Source organism: Martes martes, assembly GCF_963455335.1.
Source record: "Martes martes genome assembly, chromosome: 1".
Classification (NCBI taxonomy): Eukaryota; Metazoa; Chordata; class Mammalia; order Carnivora; family Mustelidae; genus Martes; species Martes martes.
This window is the reverse complement of record NC_137888.1, coordinates 175,534,056-175,556,312: the sequence shown is the minus strand read 5'-3', so window position 1 is coordinate 175,556,312 and position 22,257 is coordinate 175,534,056. Positions and strand designations below refer to the sequence as shown.

Here is a 22,257-nt window from a genome sequence, read left to right as displayed (position 1 = left end):
TGATGAGAGAATGAGAGGTGTTTTCAATACCTATTTTTTAAGAATATTGACCCAAATATTGACTGAAAGCTGAGGTGCTCTCAGTCTGTGTAAAATCACTAAACCATCTCCAGTGTTTTGAAGATTAATTGAGATTAGGTGCATTTTTAAAATAAAGTAAAATAAAAACAAAAAAATAGCCACTCTTGACTCCAAATACATCATACATATACTGTACACACGCACATACACAACACAAATGTACGGAATAGGTATTTTCATTCAATGTACATTTATTAAGCAACCAATATTTGACACTATGACAGCTACTGTGCTTGAGTACTAGGGAGGCAAAAATTAAAGAGTTCTCCACCCGGGCTTAAGGAACTCACAAGCTTGAAAAACATTATTGAATAAATCCTTTTCTGTCTTATGAGAATAAGACCTGTAATTGCTTGCACATTTAGCTTATAGAGCATTTGTCAAGGCTCCTGTGTCACCATTGGGGGCAGTATGGTTTCTTTTCATTGGCTGAGTTTCAGTGATGTCTGATCAAGTCCTCCTCCCAGCCTCCTTGACTGCCTCTGGGTGGTAACAGGGATCTGTGCTGCCTCTCTGGTTACTGCCCTTCTAGATCCCTGCCCTGAACTAAGCATTTTATACAAGCTAGTCCTTATCCTTCAAACCTATCCTGCAAGATAGGTACCATTATCCCTTATTTATTTATAAGACCGTTGACATTTCAAAAGGTTATGTCATTAGCCTGAAGTCACACAGGGAGTAAGGACACACTCACTTTATTTTCAGCTTCTCTGTCTCTTTTTTCTGTATGTTACAGTGTCCCTTTTGAAAGGCACAGTGGCGGTAGGGTGGTGACTCCTCCCCTAATGGTGTTGTGACAGTCACACCCATGACGGTCAGATTGAGTAACTGTGAGTTAGTGCTATTTTTTTTTTTTTTTTTTTGGTATGTGTGGCTTTCATACATTCAATCATTAATTCACCCAAAATATATTTATTAAGCTTCATTATGGGGCCAGGCAGTGACCCTGGGGTTACAGTAATAGTCGAAATGTGCCTTCATTGAACTCAAGATTCATTGTGTAAAATACAGAGTGAAAACTAGCAAGAATATTATGACAACCATTTGGTCCTTAGTTAATTTTGTCTAGAATGCCTTTGCAATTTACATATAATATGTTATAAATTCAGTAAGTAAAGAGAATTCACCTTAAAAATATGCTAGCAAGGTGCCATGTAGAAAAGTGATATATTATCTCCAAGTAATTCTTATGCAGCCGACTTTCACCACTTCTTTTGCTAAGCACCTGATGAAGTCATTGCTTTGCTTTCAGGGGCCACGTTGTGTGGAAAACACTATTTTCAAATACTAAATAACCCCAGGAGTAAGATGTCCATATTAGGAAGGCTTGAGGACCTGAGTTTAGCTGATTCAGAGCTTTTGCCACAGGCATGCTATTCACTGAGTAGACCAACCTCATCCACTTTCCCACCTTTTTTTTTTTTTTAGTTTTTTAAAAAAGATTTTATTTATTTACTTGAGAGAGAGAAAGTGAGAGAGAGAGTGCAGGAGGGTCAGAGGGAGAAGAAGACCCCCGCTGAGTGGGGAGCCCAGTGTGGGACTTGATCCTGGGACTCCAGGATCATGACCTGAGCCGAAGGCAGTTGCTTAACCAACTGAGCCACCCAGGCACCTCCACCTTCCCATCTTGAATGCCTTTTGCTTTTGAGGAAGTTCCATTTCTCCCTCTAGCGTGCTTTCTCTTTCTTTCTGTGTTTTGTTTCCTTAAGTGAGTGCAGTTTAATTTGATATACCTGCACTGTGTATTTATATATTTTTTTCATTCATGCTTTTTTCTTCCCTCAGTAAAAAAGCAACCAACCAACAAGGGCCCAAAGGCCCATTTTGCTTTAATATACTTCAAAATTCTTTAGATTTTTTCCCATCAGTTTTTCTATTCCCCCCCCTTTGCATTTTATAGGTATATTTATTCAAATCTCTTAAGTAGAGGAAACTTAGGGACTTTGGAAAAAGAAACAAACAACTATTTGCTAAGAAAAGAAAATAGGATATTGCTATCTATCAGTGATGGTGGGAGAAAGGAAGAAGTCTTGTAGATTAAATAAATTCAAAGAATTATATATCCTGATAAATACCATAAAAGTAAAATGAGAAAGACTTTTTCTTAGACTACTGTATGGTTGTGTGTGTGTGCATACTCTTATCACTTAAACTGTTTGAACCTATACCTCCAATATATGCATATCCCAATTGTCCAGACACAGAGTGTGCTAAATATTACTATAAGAAAACAGAAAAGGAATCAAGAATTAGAAGTGAGATAAAATGATTTTAAAATAGCATGTGCACTCACAGGTGTATATATAATTATTTTAAGGTCAACATAAAGGTTTTAATATATGTTATAATTTCAAATATGTATATGTGTATATACACACACATATATAAAAATGTTGCATTCTAAAGTATTGTCTGTGTACCCCATTTTAGAGATCATATACCTGTAACATAAAATAATGCAAGACCTAATAATAAGAGATAATCCTTTATATTCACCAACGCCACACATACACACACACACAGACGGGATTAGTTACAAAGAACTTACATCCATGATTAATGGGAATGCTTTCTCAACCAAAGTCGAATGAAGCAGATGAGAGCTCAGCAAGCATATGCTGTTGCTGTGAGCATACAAATAAGTTTGATCAGTAGCTACAGTCTTCATGCCTAATGCCAAACAACAGTCTTGAAAATGCTCAGTGAGAGGGTGGCTAATTCAGCATGGGCACTGATCCCTGTTGTCATGGGTGTCCCTGAGAGTGTTAAGAAGGTGGGAGCCATTGGGAAGAGCCCCCTGCAGAAGCTGTATGACATGGATGGGTTTTGGAGAGACGTCTCAGAGAGATTTAATATTGGAACTATAAACATGGCCCCCTGGCTATACAGTATACCTGACGTGTGACATCCCTTATCCCTGGCATAGATAGAGGACGTTCTACATCACATCATTTAAGTTCAGCCTCATTCAGTGGGGCAGGACATCAGCAGATCCCATTTGTAATCAACATGGGGAAATATTTCATTTCTTCCTTTCCCTTTTAAATGACGGCTGTAACACATAGAAGATTCTGGACACAACAAAATGATGGTGATTTTCTGTGCTCCTCTAGTAAGGTCAAACTCTTCTGTTAGCCTGTAGAACTCAATAAACACAGTAATACCCTAGCAATGTGTGCCATGGACCCACTGACTAGGAGCCATAGTAAATGTTGTTTTATGCATTGTTAGTCTTCCGTAAACAATTCTCTGTGTTACAATAATGCAAAAAATAATGGTGTCAAAAGTAGGCCTAAAGGGTTTGCAATGAGGTCACTAAACCAAAGTAGAGAGGGCACAGTCTGTGCAGTGTGTCACTTGGTCAATTGGACAGCAGTAGGGACTGTTCTTACGCTTGCCAGGGTAGAATTTGTTTTTCAGTGTATTGGTGTGAAGTTCTCTGTGAAGGATTACAATCTGTTTATAACTTTTTGGCAACAGCTTTTGGATTAAGGCCAAAGATACTGTCAAATAATGCAAAGAAAGGGAATTGAGTTGCTTGGATATTTTAACCATTCTTCTCTTTTGTAGAGCCAAAAATATTGTAGTTTTATAATTATCTTTAATTAGTAATTTCTACCAGAATGAGTTAGAATTACCGGATAGAATTTAGCTCTTCTGAATGATGCTCGTTAAGTTATGACAACTGGTATGCAAAACCAGTTCTTTGACTTTTTTGACTGTCCTTATGCTCAACAGAACGGCATCTGAAAAAAGGCTTATAAGCAATCTCTTAGGGATTGAGAGCCAATCCTCAAATCATCCAGGAATTAACAGTAAACGGATTGTGTGTATTGGTTGAAACACTTCTCTTATTCCTTATGTTGATTTTTTAAAGAGATGGGAGCCTTGGAATTAGCACACCTGGGTGAAAGCTGGTCTCTTGAATTGAAGGCGTATGTTAACTGTGTAATTCATTGAGTTCTGGTCTTGGAGAGAGCTTCCTGAGAGACCACTCGTCGTTTTAGGCTCTACTGTTCTATGTTGACACATTGGTTGCAGCCTCAGACAAAACCAAGTGGCTATTACGAAGAACAGGTCAGGGAGGAGTGCCAAGTAGAAATTCCTGTATACTGTGGCCTGTTGCAAAATACTTGAATTTGTGAGAGAAGACATGTCAATAACTTTTTCAATGAGAAGTGTAATTACGTGGCTGTTTTCTGCATCTCTGCCCTCTCTACTTCATTCATTCATAGATCAGAATCTGTAGGGTGTCTTTTTATAGCACCAGAACAGTGTTATTGTTCAGGCGTTTGGGAATTTTTTTGGGGGGGTGGAGAGAAAGAAAAATTAAACCAATATTTTTTTAACTGAGAAAAGATAAACATGAATTTAAAAGTGTTTTTAAATTTTTTTTAAAGAAATATTTTTTTATTTTGGAAAGAGGCAGAGCATGGGTGTGTGCAAGCGGTGGGGGGCGCGGGGAGGAGAGGGAGAAAGAGAATCCTCAAGCAGAGTCCCAGCTGAGCATGGACCCCTATACAGAGCTCCATCCCAGGACCCTGAGGTCATGACCTGAGTCAAAATCAAGAGTCAGCCGCTTAACTGACTGAGCTACCCAGGAGCCCCTAAAAGTGGTCTTTTTTTTTTTTTTTGATGGAAATTATCTCCATAAATACAACTTTCCAATCTATCTCTAGGTGCTCTAAAACTGCAAACAATGGCCCTGTCTTAATACTGCAGACATATCCTAGTGCAACTAAGGGGAACTTAACTTACCGGTAAGGATATTTTTCTTAATTATTTGCTTTATGCATTTTTGAATGCATTTAATTATTGCAAAGCATGATAGAAGAGTGTAGCCAGAGGGAGGGACAGAGGGTATGGACAGGTATGTAACATGTGAGGATGGTGGTGGTGGTTGTTAAGGTTCATTAAAATGCTGGCTTATTTTTGAAAGGGCAAATCCTTAACTAAAAGTTATTTTTCGGTGAGCTGACCTCTTGGCATATTTGAAGGTTGAATCCTGGTATTTATCTAAACATCATTTTTTATAGAAAATGAATTTAACCATTGGGGTCTGAGAAGGTCAGCTTCTTCTCGAAGTTTTAGTGAGAAAACCTGTATTTTCATGGTCCAAAGGGCTTTCAGCTTTAGTAACTGTCCCTTGGATTTGGATCAATGTGAAATCTGACCTGAATCCTCCTTTGGAGTTTTTTGTTTGTTTGTTTGTTTGTTTTTTAATTCTTTGTGCAGTACCAGGCTGAATTGTAACTAATTTCAAAGAGTTTGGAGGAGTGAGAAAAATCCACTTTCCAGGGCCAGACAAACAGCGATGTGGTTATAGGGAAGCTATTTCAGCCCTTTCAAACCTCCATTTCTAGTTCGTAAAATTGAAATAATAATAATTATAATTGCCTATAGGTACAGGTTAAATTGGATTATTTTGGTAACACTTAGTAGCACTGTGGTTAGTCCATAATATTGTTTGGTAAATGTCAATAATTCGTATCATTACGAGTTTTTAAAGACAAAGTGATTAAAGAAAAAAAGGTAATTTTTTTCCCAAATGACATGAATGAAAGAAAAATATTCTTATTTTCTTGAGAGCACATATCATTACTAATAGACTGTACACTCCTGAAGAATTAAGATATTATCTGGTGCATGCAGAATCTTTCTAAATGCTGGTTGTAAACTAGGATCTTAGTAACTATGAAATAATGAAGAAACAGGTGAAAATAATGTGGAAACAGATGAAAACACCTTGACTCTGAGTCAGTGTTAGCATACTTATTGCCTGGTAACCAGGAGGAGCTTTCCAGATGAATGGAGGGCTACTCCAAGAATAAGTCTATGAGGGAACTCTATGTGTGTGTGCTTTGAATAAATATGGTCTCTTTGTCTCATGCACTGGAGTGGTTTTGTCCCTCCACTATATTTAGATCCTTCCTTTGGGTCTGGCTCCAAGAGGGCTACCCTGCACAGGGTTTCCAATTTTGTCTGACCTGCAGGTCTACTAGATGATTAAAAAGCATTTCCAATATACACTCATATTCTTGGAGAAAACCTTTCTTGAAATCTGATTAATCAGGTCTTTTGATGATGATTGGTAATGAGGGGTACATTGTTGTGTTAAAACACTACATGATCTCATCCTAAATAAATTTCTAATTCACAAGAAACCTACAGAAGTCTTTTCAGAAATTAAAGGATGAAATATAATGTTTAGGGCATAAATTTTTTTAAAAAGTTGTTATACTACTACTATGAGAAATCTTAATTGCGGTTGTGTCATGATGTATTAATAATTGTGTCTTTTGACATCATGAAAATGGATGGCAACCTGCAAAACATCTGTTTACTCTAACAGTTCACTCCTTATTTTATTGAAATACATTCGTTTTCTTGTGTTTTTCTTGATGACTGGTCAAATTATTACTTAGTTCTACAAAATCAGTTCTCTTGCCATCAGTTTTCTTTGGGGTGTTTGAGAAATTTAGCTTTTGTATTTTCCAGGAAGTGTTTATGGAGTCATAGTCGTTGGATATCTCCTCTCCCCTTCCACACACATTCAAACATCCATTTTCTTCTGAAAATTTTTCATTTGGAGTCTTCCCTTCCCTTCCAAAGAGCCTCTCAAAAATTAAAAAAAAAAAAAAAAAGTGGAATGATTTCCAGGGCTCTGATTAGACTGTAATATATGAATATGAATTTTGTCCTTTTTGTTGTTTTTCAACACCCAGATTTATCTGAATTTTTTCACAGCACAATCTATAATTTAAGTGTTAGAAATTTTATGAGTTTGAGTTTGTGCATAGCAGATTAAGTTCACCTATGCAGGGGCGCCTGGGTGGCTCAGTGGGTTAAAGCCTCTGCCTTTGGCTCAGGTCATGATCTCAGGGTCCTGGAATCGAGCCCCACATCGGGCTCTCTGCTCAGCGGGGAGCCTGCTTCCTCCTCTCTCTTTCTGCCTGCCTCTGCCTGCTTGTGATCTCTCTCTCTCTGTGTCAAATTAATAAATAAAATCTTAAAAAAAAAAAGTTCACCTATGCATTTCAGTTGCTATATCTATATATAATTTATCCAAAGATAATATTATCCATACATCTTAACAGAAGGCTTAAGCAGTTGAATGACAGAGACTGTATTTTTGTAGCAGAAGGTCACATAAAAAATATGGGCTTTGTTAAATATGGTGTGTCACCTTGGGTCACCTGCTGAGACTGGTTGATGGTGCTTATCTCTACACACTGCTCCTCCCACTGATTTATGGGCTCGGGTGGGTTCTATTATATCAGAGACTAGGCTGCATGCCCTAGGAGGTAAGAGAGAGAGTAGTGTTTTAATTTGTCTTAGCAAAGTGCTATTATGTGAGAGAAGATTATAGCTGCCTCCTCTTGCTGGCCTGTGAAATTTCCATAAAGGTGTTGATTATTTTCCAGTGGCATCCAGATCCACTGTCAGAGACCACTCACATATTTAGTTATGTCAGGGCTTGGCTCCTATACTCTGGAGAGGAGAAGATATAACAACCTTTCGTTTTTGAAATGTTCTCAGTGCAGTGTGCTGTAGACACCGCATATGGTGGTGAAATATCTGTCGGCTTGATGGGGGCTAAGGGATTCCCAGACAGCTGGTACAACATTATTTTTGGGTGTGTCTGTGAGTCGGTTTCCACAGGACATTAGCCTTTTAAATTGGTAGGCTGAATAAAGAAGATCTCCCTCACCAATTTGAGTAGTCACCATCCAATTCATTGAGGATCTGAGTAGAACAAAAAGGCAGGAGAAGCGTGAATTTGTTCTCTGAGCTGGGTTGCCCCTCTTCTGCCCTATCTTGGTTCTTGAGCCTTTGGAATCATATTGAATTGCACCACTGGCTTTGCTGGTTCTCTAGCTTGTAGACAGCAGATCATGGGATTTCTCAGCTTCCATAATATCATGTGAGCCAACTCCCTTATATAATAAATTTCTTTGTATCTATCTATCTGTATGTCCTGTTTGTCATGTTTCTCTGGAGAACCCTATTACTCTGCACAAATGCAACTCACTTGGCTGATCCTACCTCTGTCTTGTTTTAATTGTGTTTATATGCCCTCAGCTCTGTTGCAATTAACTGTTTACATATTTGTCTTATGAATATGTCTTTGAGGGCAATGTCCAGTTCAAATACATATTTGCATTGTTAACCCTGAACATTGAACCCAGCATATACTAGATGCTTTATAAAGATGGGGGCAGAAAAAAAGGAGAGGAAGAACGAAGGGAGGGTAACATTATCCTGATGGATTGCTCCTGGGACATCTTTTTTTTTTTTTTTTAAATTGCTTTTAAAAATTTTTTTATTTGTTTACATTTTATTTTATTTACATTCAATTAATTAACATATATGTATTATTAGTTTCAGAGATAGGGTTCAGTGATTCATCAGTTGTATATAATACCCTGTGCCCATTACATTACATGCCCTCCTTAATGCCCACCACCCAGTTGCCCCATTACCCCATCCTTCTCCCCTCCAGGAACACTCAGTTTGTTTCCTGTGATTGAGTCTCTTTTGGTTTGTCTCCCTCTCTGATTTCATCTTGGTTTTTTTTATTTTTCCCTCTCTTCCTCTATGATCCTCTGTTTTGTTTCTTAAATTCTACATTAATTGTCTTTCTCTGACTGACTTATTTCGCTTAGCATAATACCCTCTAGTTCCATCCACGTCGTTGCAAATGGTAAGATTTCATTTTTTTGAAGGCTGAGTAGTGTTCCTGTGTGTGTTTGTGCGTGCGTATACATACGTATGCATACCACTTCTTTACCCATTCATCTGTGGGTGGACATCTGGGCTCTTCCCGTAGTTTGGCTATTGTGGACATTGCTGCTATAAACATTGGGGGGTGGTGCTCTTTTGGATCATTACGTTTGTATCTTTTGGGTAAATAACCAGTAGTGCCATTGCTGGATCATAAGGTAGCTCTATTTTTAACTTTATGAGGAACCTCTATGCTGTTTTCCAGAGCGGTTGTACTAGCTTGCATTCCTGCCAGCAGTGTCGGAAGGGTTCCCCTTTCTCCACATCCTCACCTACATTCATAGACTCCTGTCTTGTTAATTTTAGTTACTTTGACGGATGTGAGGTGGTATCTCATTGTGGTTTTGATTTGTATTTCCCTAATGCTGATTGATGCTGAACAGCTTTTCATGTGTCTGTTGGCCATTTGCATGTCTTCTTTGGAGAAATGTCTGTTCATGTCTTCTGCCCATTTCTTGACTGGATTATTTGGCATTATTTGGTTTTGAGTGTTGAGTTTGGTAAGTTCTTTATAAATTTTTGATACTAACCCTTTATTTGATAACACATTACAAATTATCTTCTCCCATTCTGTCGGTTTTCCTTTATTTTTATTGACTGTTTACTCACTGTGCAAAAGCTTTTTATCTTGATGAAGTCCCAGGAGCTCATTTTTACTTTTGTTTCCATTGCCTTCGGAGACTTGTCTAGCCAGAAGTTGCTGTGGCTGAGGTCAAAGAGGTTGCTGCTTGTGTTGTCTTCTAGGATTTTGATGGATTCCTGTCTCACATTTAGGTTTGAGTTTATTTTTGTGTATGGTTTAGGGAAATGGTCCAGTTCCAGTCTTCTTCTTTTTCTTCTTCTTTTTAAAGATTTTATTTATTTACTTGACAGACAGAGATCACAAGTAGGCAGAGAGGCAGGCAGAGAGAGAGGGTGGGAAGCAGGCTCCCTGCTGAGCGAAGAGCCTGAAGTGGGGCTCGATCCCAGAACACTGAGATCATGACCTGAGCCACCCAGGCGCCCCCAGTTTCATTCTTCTGCATCTGGCTGCCTTGGCTACCTTCTGTGCTAAATTCCAGGCTTGCTTTTCTAGGTTCTATAATGTAGACAATCTTCTTAAGAGTTTCTAGTCTCAGACTTGGTTTCTGATCAATTTTAATGTTCCCTTAAGTCTCCTCTCTCTGATTTCCTTACCTGGCTAAGTGGGACCTGGTCTCATCATTGGCATATGGCTAATTCACTTTAGGACCACTAGGAAGTAGAAGCATGAGGTTTTGTGGAAAGAGTATTCTGCAAAATGGAAATCTCTCTCAAGAAAGTCTAAGTGGTAAGGCACTTAGTCGGTTAAGTATCTGACTCTTGATTTCAGCATAGGTCATGATCTCAGGGTCATGAGATCAAGCCCCAATTCAGAAGTCCAAGTATGACTGAGATCCTCTGTCCCTCTCCTCCTCCCCTTGCTCACACTCTTTTAAGATAATTAATTAATTATATATTTAAAAAAAAAAAGAAAAAGCCTAAGTGGAAGATAAGTAAAATTAACTTCTTCAGAAAAAAGTTCTCTTCTTTTGCATAATTAAGTATTAATTTCTCAGCATCTTTTGAAATGGGATATTCAAAAGTGATAAGATTCCATTAGATGCTAGAATATTTTGCATAAATAATGTTTCATGTTTCAAAATGATACTAAACGTATCCTTTCTTTTCTTTTATTTTTCCCCCCTTTCTTTACAATGATATAATCAGAACTACCTCTGTGCCCTTGTCCAGAATTAATCATCCCTAGCCATATTTGATGTTTACACCTTTTAAATATTTATGAGCTGTTATGTTCCTTTTTTGTTGTTTACCCACTCTGGGACATTTAGAAGCCTTACATTTCTTCCTTAGCCAAGCACTCCATTCCCTTCACCATTCTCTTGGCTGTTCTTTGGACCATCTCCAATTTGCATACATAATTTCAGTATTGAGGTGCCAAAAATACGTTTGTTTCAACTGAAGTCTTATTGGATTTGCTTTCACTCAAATCATGTACACAAATAAATGTGATCTCCAAGGGAGGAAAACTCAGTGAGGGCTCCAAAGGGAAGCTAGGATATATAGATAAGCTGTTAAAATGCTTTAGGAAGATTTTAAGTCACTAGGGAAATGGCATCTGAAAATCAAATGATCACAGAATGAGTAGTGTATGGAAAATTCTGTTTGTAAGCCCAGGTCTGTGATCGTTTTGCAGACTTTTGTTGTAACTGCGAGCCTGTTGGTTTTTAAGATTTTGATGGGGATGGATTCAGTCTTACAGCCATTTCTTAATTTTTAAATTTACTGTTTTGGTAATTTCAGAAGGCAGAGTCCTTTATCAGTAGGAAAACAGTCGCTATTTCATTGTAGAGGGGAGACTAAAGTAAAATGACCATTCTCATATTCAAGACAAAGACACTGAAACCCAGGACAACTTGCATGATCTTTTTAATAAATGGACACTTTGGATCTTATATTGTTATTTAAAAGGATTCAAGTAGTAACATGACACACTGCACAAGTAAGATATCCATGAAATTATGTAGCACAACCAAACAAATGACTTACAATGAAATCCATTGAGGAGAGAAAATTGTGTTTTCTCAACAAAATGCCATTTTTGCCCTAAGGCAATTCATGTTGGGGAAAAATATCATGTATAACATTGACACAAATCATAGGCATCTCCCCCTAAACAGCATTTTTTTATTGAACTGCACACGTGTGCAAATATTTGAGGCCTCAGAGAAGAAACAAACCAATGACATACATCACTGCTATCACCAGCTGAACTGGGGAGGGTAGTGGGAGCAGACACATTTCAGAGCCCAGTGATGAAGCTGAGAATCAAGAAGTAAATCAGAGGTTCTGATCAAAGGCTAATTTAGCCTATCATAAATGATCCTACAGTAGAAGGAAGCCTCATGCACAGCATATCAAAGGTTAGTGCCTCTACATACACCGCAACACTCTCTGCAAAGAGGCAAGAGAAAGCAGGAGAAGGAAGGGGAAGGAAGAAATACATCAAAGCATCTTAAGCATCCTGTGCAATACAGTCTCCCTTTCTTAGTACAGCAGACATTGCTGCTCTAAACATGGGGGCCAGGTGCCCCTTCTGATCACTCCATTCGTATCTTCGGGGGAAAATACCCAGTAGTGCAATTGCTGGGTCTTAGGGTAGCTCTATTTTCAACTTCTTGAGGAACCTCCACCCTGTTTTCCAGAGTGGTTGCACCAGCTTGCATTCCCACCAAAAGTAGGAGAGGACTCCCCTTTCTCCACATCCTCACCAACATCTGTTGTTTCCTGACTTGTTAATTTTAGCCATTTTGACTGGTGTGAGGTGGTATCTCATTGTGGTTTTAATTTGTACTGGGGAAGTGGGCTTGGAAGAGAAACACAGTTCCACTTTTTAGCAACTTGACTTACATTTCTTTAATCCACATTTAGAAGTTTCTATTATCTTAGATTAAATATAGCACACATTTCTTCTGCTAAAAGGCCTTTAAAGTGTTTCGGTGGGACATTTAATTTCCCATTATGGCTGGTTTCTCAAATCATTCCCTTTGTAATTGTCACAATTTTACAGTCCTATTTAAAATGAATTTAGTGGGGCACCTGGGTGGCTCAGTGGTTAAAGCCGCTGCCTTCGGCTCAGGTCATGATCCCAGCGTCCTGGGATCGAGCCCCGCATCGGGCTCTCTGCTCAGCAGGGAGCCTGCTTCCTCCCTTCTCTCTCTGCCTGCCTCTCTGCCTACTTGTGATCTGTCTGTCAAATAAATAAATAAAATCTTTAAAAAAAAAAAAATAAAATAAAATGAATTTAGTTTTCCAACTAAAAATATCAAGCTGAGTTAGGAATTGAAATCTAAGATCTGTAAAATAAAATGATAAAAAACGAGGTTTCAAGCCAAAGTTTTCAACCATTACATCTAGAAAGACCACTAAGAACATGTTTTCTACTTCCCTTATTAAATACATAAGAATTCTTCTAAACTTATTTTGGTCAAAATAAAATTTTATAAAATTTCTAAATCCAGAAAGGGGAAAATGATTTATTTTATACCTTGTTAGTTATTTAAATATATGTAAATACTTGTTTTGATTGGGACATCTTTACGCTTCACTTAAATTACAGTCGTTTCAGCTTTGCGAAGTTTACTATTGACCATATTTTGTTAAATGTTTAATCTTTTTTTAGTGTCACAGATGAAGAAAGAATACAGATATGTATTTTTTCTGTTTGGTATTTTAAAACCTCACTGCTTTGTTTTGCTTGATTAACAGTCTAAGTGCTTTTGTGTTTACCTATATCTTTACCCTTAAAGGATACATATTAAATGAATTAACTAGGTAGCCTAAGTGCTCCTGTCACCACACTACAGGTTAGAAAATGGAGATGTGGACCCACTCAAGGTCAATTGCATATTTATTGAATTGGAATTTCATTTTCTTCCTCCCAACTTTTGGACTAGTACACACTTCACAGTGCCTCACAGGTTTTCAAATGTACTCTAGACCCCACTCAACTGAAAGGAAGCATGCAAACCCCGACATGAATTAGGTCTGGTTAAATTGGTGAGTCATTATCTGATTGGTTTCAAGGATTGTAGCATTAAATAGTATTTCACGTTGATTTCCCTTGTTATTTTTTCTTACAATATTTCCCATTTAGTCAGCCTCTCTATGGATATACTTTTCATTTGTGAGTGCCCAATTAATCATGCCTTCATGTTGGATGGAAGACCGATTAGCATGGATTAATTAAGGTAATGAAATAATTATAGTTATTATGATACAACTATATAGTAACCACCATTAGTATGGACTAATTATCTAGTGGTTATGAGTGTGTGGTTTGGAGATCTGATTTAAGTGGGCTTGAATTTGACCTTCAGTATATATACTATTAATGGGTGCTCTTGCAAGTTAATCTCCTCAAGCCTTAGTTTTTTCATCAGTAAAGAGGAGATGATAATACTTAGAGTTTGTTTTTTAGTAGATAAATTATTTAACTGTATTAAATTTTATGCATGGTAAAAGCTCCATAGTTATTACTAACATTACTGTTATTGCCCTGGTCATAAGGGGGTGTGTATATCAAATTATGAGGCAGGCATGTTCCCATAGCCAGCCCCATAGCTCTAGAGGTGGGACAGTTAATGCATATTTGGTCATGAGGAGTTTTTCGCTGGAGATTTAGTAAACTCAAGCTGGAATAACAGCTGGTCACAGCAAATGATGACGCATACAAGCAAGACAGAAACAAAGTAAAGCAAGATAGCTTTGATGGTGTTTGGGTTCCAGAATCCAGAGGTCCGTGGGACTATTTCTCCCTCTGCTTTTCCTCTAGTTTTTGTTTGTAGGCCAATAAATTCTGCTTAATTAAGTTAGTTTGTTTTGGATTTTTGTGACCCACTAATGGAATCCAATAATACAGTATCTTAAGAAACACATTTCTTCATCCTTCAGTTAACATTTAATACTCCCAACAGTCTTATTACTTTTTTATTTACATGCTTATTTTCTCTCTTCCCCTTACTAAAATGTAAGCTCGATTTGGACAAAAACTTGTAACATTTTTCTTCAGGTATTAGAAAATCCCTACCACCTAGTAGGTGCTCAGTAATTATCGGGTGAGTGAATGGATGAAGGGAGAAAGGAAGGAATAGTCTTGAAAAAAAAAAATGCTCTCTGATCAAAACTGTATCCATATCCTTTCCTGAATAGATTAAGCATCCGATGCAATTTTAACATTTTTTGAGAACTTTACTTTGAGCCAGTCATCATGCTGGATATTGTATACCTTTTAAGGTTGTTAGTATCATCCCCATTTTACAGAGGAGAAAATGGAGGGACAGTGAGATAAAGTCACAGTGGTGGACTCTGCAATGACCTGTCCCGATTAGTCTTTGAGAACCAGTTGCTCCCCATCCTGCTTGGAGCTCTGCCAGCAACCATTCCTCACATGTCACCTCCCAACCCATCAGGTTGCCTCCACTGAAGAGAGTACTCCCTTGTTCAAGGTCATGTCTCCTTTCCAGGGCAGCCCACCTCTAAGGTCTGGTGTGGAGGGATAGAGTCCCAACTCAGGACGGCTGTAAGGATCATGCCCACCCCAGAACTCCCTGTAAGGTATGCTGAGACCTCTCTTGACTCTGTATTACAGCTGTACTTATCCCTTTTGTCCAGTTCACCTTCCTTCCTATCCGTTCCCCATCTTTGATCTCCAGTCCCTTATTAACAGACCAGGGTCTGCTTCTCAGGGAAACCAGCTTGCTGTGGTGACTTGTGATGAACCCTGCCCCAGCTCGCGAGGAGGCCTCTCTCTGAGGACATAAAGTGGGGTGAGACCTGTCAGAGCTGGGAGAAGTTGAGCTCTGAAGTCTGAGTGGAGAAAGGGCTAGGCCTTCTCTAGGGTCTTGAGGATGACAGCTTATAGCTGGAACACAGAGAGCTGGAAGGAAAGAGGCCTGAGCAGGTGGTGGGCACCACACCATGCAGGGCTGTGTAGAACATGCAAAGAAGTTAGACTTGTATTTTTAATTGTTTCTGCTCTTCTTTCTGCTCATGCACCAACATCTGCCTACTGCTGTCTCTAGCTAAAATGGGTCTGCCCTTTGGGGCCCATTTCTGCCCTCTGAAATTTTACCAGAATTTATTTTTTCCTTTCAGAATGCTATTCATAGACCCTTTCATTCTTAACCTTCTCACTGGCTTCCTACTATAATTACGGTCTCAAAAAGCAGTTGTTTTCTGGGAAAAAGGATGTTTTGAACTACTTGTTGTGAGTTAGTTAATTGTGTGTAGTTTAAAAAATTCTTTCTTTATCCACTGAAAAGACTACAGTTCCGGTTGTTATGATTCAAAGGCAGCAGGGAAGATTTCCTAGAGTTTCATACGGTTGTGAAAACATTTTCAGACATTTTCAGTGATCATGGTTTATACCACATTGATTTACTATGTGGGGTCATTCAAGTGGCCCTTGAAATTCAGTAACTTCTAGGTCATAGAGGAGCACAGATGAGCACCATACCATCTTTGTGTTTGGTAACCGGTGGGGTGTGTGTGTGTGTGTGTGTGTGTGTGTGTGTGTGTACACACACACACACTATCTTGGTATCCTGTCTGGAAGAAGTCTAAATGCTAAGGGTTTTCATTTGTTTGGGCAAGTGTCAAAGTGTGGTGGAAGCAACGTGGTATCTGCAGTCTGGAAGATGCGGAGATAAAGGGACCATACATGTGCTGCAAGCTTTCTTTTCTTTCTTTTTCTTTTTCTCTTTCTTTCTTTCTTTTTTTTCTTTTTCTTTAATTTTTTTTTTAAGATTTTATATATTTATTTGGCTCAAAGAGAGACACAGAAAGAGGGCACAGGCCGGGGGATTGGCAGGCAGAGAGAGAAGCAGGTTCCCCGCTGAGCTGGGGGCCGACACAGGGCTCCATCCCAGGACCCCAGGATTATGAACTGAGCCAAAGGCAGACACTTAACTGACTGAGCCTTTCAGGGGCCCCTCAGGCCATATTTTCCTGCATGATTTTTCCACAGTGTTTCTCGACAGTTTAGAACAATAGTTCTCAGCTTTGACTGCTTGTAATAATTACCTGTGGTACTTTTCAGATCTAAGGTTCTCTGGGACAATCTTACAAAACTGTAGCTGGAGCCCAGATAGCTATTTTGTGATGGTGGTGGTGGTGGTGGTGGTGGTGGTTGCTCTTTTCAACGTACACCTGTGATTCTTTTGGACTGTGAGGGTTGAGAAGCATGAGTCTGTTCAAATGTCTAAAAAAAAGGTGTCTGTGGATCAGGGAGATTTCTTCCTTTGTCTACTGACACACTCACAACTTTCAAAATTCCGGAGATTCGTGTTCTCATTTCCTGAAGATCGGTGAATTATCTAGAATGACAGAGCAACCATTCATCAATAATGCTTTTGCCTCATTGCTTTCTTTGGGCTGCTACTTACAAGTAAAGACATGTTGAACAAAGGAACAGGGTTCCAGACCTCTGTGTGTGTCTGTGTGTGCATGACGGAGAGAAGAACCCACAAAGGAGAAGCAGTATTCATGAATGCAATTAAAAATGCAGTGGAACTTTGATCAGTATTCTCTACCCTCGTTTTTTGTTCAACTTCCACATCAGCATGTCTCCCACCAGAGCATGTAATTCCAGCCATAGTACAGCAAGGCAGAGCTGCTCCTTCTGACGGATGTATGGTTGTTTCACGACTCTGAGGGATTACTTCACGCAGAATTACAGTGAGCAGTCCTCCCTCGAGCTGTACAGCACGGCACTCTGGCTTTGGATGTAGGGAAGAAGGCCTCAGAGCAGTGATTTTCAACCAAGGGCGATTTTGTTCACCAGGGGACATTTAGTAATATCTAGAGAACATTTTTGGTTATCACTACTGAGGTGGGGAATGGGACTATTGCTACTGTTATGTAGTGATTAGAGTCCTGTTTTCTGTGCACAGGACAGCCTCCTACAAAAAAGGAATGATCCTTCCCAAAATGTCCATCATGCTGAGGTTGAGAAACCTTGGCTTATTTGTATTCACTGTCTTGCCACCATGACCCATTGTAATTATGGAGGTCAGAGCAGGAACCTTGTCTGTTTTTTTGGTTTTGTGTTTCCAGTATCTAGAACAGCACACGGTACATAGTCATTGCTGAGTATATTTTTTGGATGACTGAGTGAGTGAATTGTTTGAGCTGGGCAACCTTGTATCACTGCCCTGGAATCTAGGTGAATGGGAACTGCACTGGGAACCAGAAGTGAGTCCTGCCTATCTCTGTGGTTGTCCCTACATGGAAATTCTGTTTCAAGGGGGGCCTAGGATATAGGTGATTAAAGATGTCTCTGTGGATTTTCCATGGTGCCTGCCATTCTCTAGTTTATTTTTCCTTCAGGTTTTGCCTACTGGGTAGCTTCAGTGTCTTGAGGCTTTGTGTCCCTCTTAACATGGGGACATTATCTTTGATCAGTTCAGTATATCCGAAATTATGGGATAGATACCACTGATGGGATATAAGGTGATCAGAGGTATTCTACAATTAAATATCATTAAATAGTAGACTTAGTGTAAAGCAAATATTTATTTCATTTATATTTTTTTCTGGTACTTCAGGTTAAGTCAAAGGCTAGTTTTGTGCTCCCATGGTTTTATACATTTTTAACACTTTCCTGTCTCTTTTCATGAAGAGAGTCCAGACCTCAAAATCTGGGAGTCCTCTGGTCACAACGTCTCTTTAAAACTTAATTGGCTAGGTTTCATTGTGTTTATTTTCATGTAAAATGGTGATGATTTCCCATTTATAGTTGTGAGAGAACATACTATCTTAAGATTTTTTTTTAAAAAGATTTTATTTATTTATTTGTCAGAGAGAGAGAGAGAGTGAGCACAGGCAGACAGAGTGGCAGAGGGAGAAGCAGGCTCCCTGTGGAGCAAGGAGCCTGATGTGGGACTCGATCCCAGGACGCTGGGATCATGACCTGAGCCGAAGGCAGCCGCTTAACCAACTGAGCCACCCAGGCGTCCCAAGATATTTTTATTTAAGTAGGAAAGTCAGCTAAAAATACACACACAAGTAAGGCATGTTTAGGGAACACATCATGAGCATATCATTCAAAGGGATTGAGAAACATTGAAGTTTCATTAATTCTGCTATCTCGTCTTGGAAAAGATAGTTTTGGGGAACACCAAGAGCCTCGGAAAGGAGCAGGTTGTTCTAGGGGTGGGTGGACAGATCGGTGGGGGCCTCTTGGGAGATGACTAGGAATGCTAGAAGGGGGCAGCCCCCCAGGAGGGATCAAGCGCAGAAAGGACATGTAGGGCCCTTTGAAAGGCCACCTGCCGCTGACTTCTTCCCACACAGCTGACTGTCCAGGCAGCACTAACGTCACTTCTGGTTCCAGAGGCTTGGGAGAGTGAAAAGGAGTATTGTTTCAAAGGGGCAGTCAGTCTTTCTATCATGAGTCATGGAACGTGAATTGTGCGTCACAGGTTCTCATAGCAGGCCTCCGCGGTCCTTCAGTGCCACCGTGCCTTTGGGTCTTGAAGACTTTCGCACCGCCACCCAGTGTGTGGTCACCAACCTCTCCTTCCTCTTCTCAAATAAGGGAGGCGTCTTTCTCCTGAGGCTTTTGAGTTTATGTTTCTGTAATTGCAAACCGAGGGTTAGGAATGCGCATCTCTTTCTCTCCCTTTTGCCTTGTGGGACCACAGACAACAAAATCTCATCCTTTCCCTATGACCTTCAGATGTTTGAAGACAGGTTTTATGTCTTACTTGCGTCATCTGTTTCCAGGAAGACAGAAACATCCCTCGCTCTTTCAACTTTTCTCTCTGTGATTTAGTGCTAGTCCCTCCTCCCATCTTGGGAGCTTGCCTCTGAATAAGCTCACTTGGTCTGAATCAGTTTTAAATCCAAGCACTTAGACCTGGATAAAACTTAGGAGAGGTTTCCTGAGTGGAATAAAATAAAGTGTAACAATCACATCCTGGATTCTAGGTGCCATACTTCTTTTACCTAGGATCACCAAATTTTTGGCAATTTCATCACATTGTTTGTTAACAAACTCTTTCTTTTTCATACTACAGTTATGCCAAAACCTTCTTTATTTTAAACTTCTGGCAACAGCTTTCTAATAACGTGTGATTTGTGCTATGTGTGTTATGGGGGGGGGGGCAGGGGAGGGGGCAAGGATTGGAATTCCAGGGATGTAGGAGAGAACTGCTAAGTACCAAGAGAAGTAGGAAATTTGAAAATATGAAATAATTTGACACAAAGTTCAAGATTGGCACAGATTGTATTTTTCCTTAGCCTGTGTAAAGGGAGTGTTTCTCCAGGTTTCATCTCTGAGTCACTTAATATCAGCAGCACCTTATCTGAGAGGCCCCGCCTGAGTACCACCCCCCCACCCCACATGTTCTCGCATTCACCTTTGCTTGCCGTTGCTCTACTAGAATAGATTTCTATTCCTAGTTCTTATCACTATCTACATTTTATATATTTTTATTTATGGATTAAAACAACTTATAAAAGCAGGGACTTTTTTTTTTCCACCACTATAGCTGTAAGACCTATCACACAACATAATATTTGCCACAATGAGTTTACTAAATGAATAACTGAATAAGTAAAAGAATGATTTGGATGTTAATTACATATGCAGATTCCTGGACCGCCCACTGTACCTCCTGAATTAGAATTTCTGACAGTGGGGGCCAGGACTGTAGGGATTCATCTGTATGCTAAAATTTTAGCATGGCTGTTTTTGCATAAGTTCACACAACATTCAGTACACCAGACCCAACAACAAGTATAAAGAGCACTTTTTTAAAATATTGAAAAATGGCCATCTACCTTTACATTCTTTTTTTTTTTTTTTTAAGATTTTATTTATTTACTTATTTGACAGAGATCACAAGTAGGCAGAGAGACAGGTGGGGGGGGGGGGGGCTGCTCCTAGTTACCCTGAGATCATGACCTGAGCGGAAGGCAGAGGCTTTAACCCACTGAGCCACCCAGGCACCCCCTACCCTTACATTCCTAAAAGAAGACATGTCTCTATCAAGGCATTAGTATATGACCATTTAGATCTTAAATTTTAAGGCATTTGCACGTTACTGAGCACTTGAGGATCACTACCTCCCAAACCATAATATTTGCTATAATGTAGGTTTGTTATTTAAGGAGATGGAAGGAACTTAGTAAAATCTTGTTTTGACTCCAAAGCCACTGTACCTTGAGCATTCATGCTAACGTCTTAAATCCCATTCCATTGCTAGTATGACAGCAGAGATCTGTACATACGTGGATATTGCAGACTACTGTAGCTTACGGAACAAGTCCCAGGTAGATCACTTTAAAAAGTCACCTCATAGACAGAGCTGGACTGTTGTTTGTGAAATTCGTTCTGAATGCTGATCTCAAAAATCCAATGCACAGTGGGAAGAAAAAAATCTGCTTCAAGCCTTTTCATGGAAGGAGAAATTCTTATTTTCCTATAAACTTCATTACTAATAAAATAAGGGAGAAGAGCAATAAGAAACAAATAAGATTAAGAAAGCCAAAATGGTTTTTTAAATTAAGTTATTCTTCTCAGACTTTTCTATGAGACAGCAGCAGCTCTGCAACCACCAGTTTATTGGAAGTCAGCCTGGGTTTTTTTGAGTTTGAGACAGTTTGAGAAGCCTTTCTGTCTCCCCCACTTTTTACTTATTAAATTAATTATACTTAATTTGTTTTTCAGAAGTAAATGAGAATCATATGAATGACGAGCTAAGCTGTTAAATCCCACAATGGTTTGGTCACTTAGTTCTGCCTCCCAGATAGCTGGACAAGGGCACATTCTATGTTTTTACCTTTGATCATTGTACAAAAAGAAAGTCCAATATTGCATAATATAAGCATAATGAAGAGAAAATTGTCTACACAATTACTCAGTGCAGCTGTCCACTGAAACACTGTCTGTTGAGCATGATGTTTACATAATTTTTACCTTCAGGTGAACTATTGGGTCTTAACGAAGTAAGGAGGAAGAGAAGCAGGGAGAAAGAGGAAGGAGAGGAAAGTAAGTAGGGAGGGAATAAGAAAAGAAAGAGAGAAGGAAGGAAAAAGAAAGAGGAGAAAGAATACAATATTCAGAAAATGGTATTATTTTTCCTTCATGGAGCATCATGTGATAGGAAAAGCCAGTTACTACTAAAATTAAGCATTGAACTGAGGTTAAAAAAATCATATTCCATCCTTGGATTTCATATTCACTACATGTATGCCTTCAAAAGGTCACAAATTTATTGATTACTTACTTGTAAAATATATGATTTGGAGCTAAATGATACTGAAGAAACATTCCATCCTTAAAACTCTGTGGCCCTTTGATTTTTAATATATCTGTCCAATTTGAAACACGATCAATAGAACATTTAAAATATAAGTCACAAAGTTAAGGGTTGGCTGTAAAGGAGCTAAATCAGTATTTATAAGAAGAAATAATTTTGAATAAAATGATAATTGTGAAGAACAATTATTGTACTATAATTCAATCTTTAGTATTTTTTACATCTTTTTTTTTTTAAGTTTTTATTTATTTATTTGACAGAGATCACAAGTAGGCAGAGAGGCATCAGAGAGAAGAGGGGGGAAGCAGGCTCCCTGGTGAGCAGAGAGTCTGATGTGGGGCTCAATCCCAGGATCCTGAGACCATGACCTGAGCTGAAGGCAGAGGCTTTAACCCACTGAGCCACCTAGGAGCCCCTAATCTTTAGTATTTTAATAAGAAATTAGGCAATATATGTTATAAATAAATTCTTTAAGTCAGTAATTTAGTTTGAGAGTTTTAACAGCTTGAGTATATTCACAGCCAAGATCTATGGTAGATATGGGGCT

General features: G+C 39.0%; 1 protein-coding gene across 1 annotated transcript in view; it reads left to right on the top strand.

The window, feature by feature from the left end:
- Positions 1 to 4,760: 4,760 nt before the first annotated feature.
- The window catches only part of CHL1 (cell adhesion molecule L1 like), a 167,174-nt gene continuing 149,677 nt past the window's right edge, over positions 4,761 to 22,257 (top strand). The window contains exon 1 of the mRNA XM_080826350.1: positions 4,761 to 4,841. The gene's annotated coding sequence lies outside the window, so the exon portion shown is untranslated. The remainder of the gene's footprint in view (positions 4,842 to 22,257) is intronic.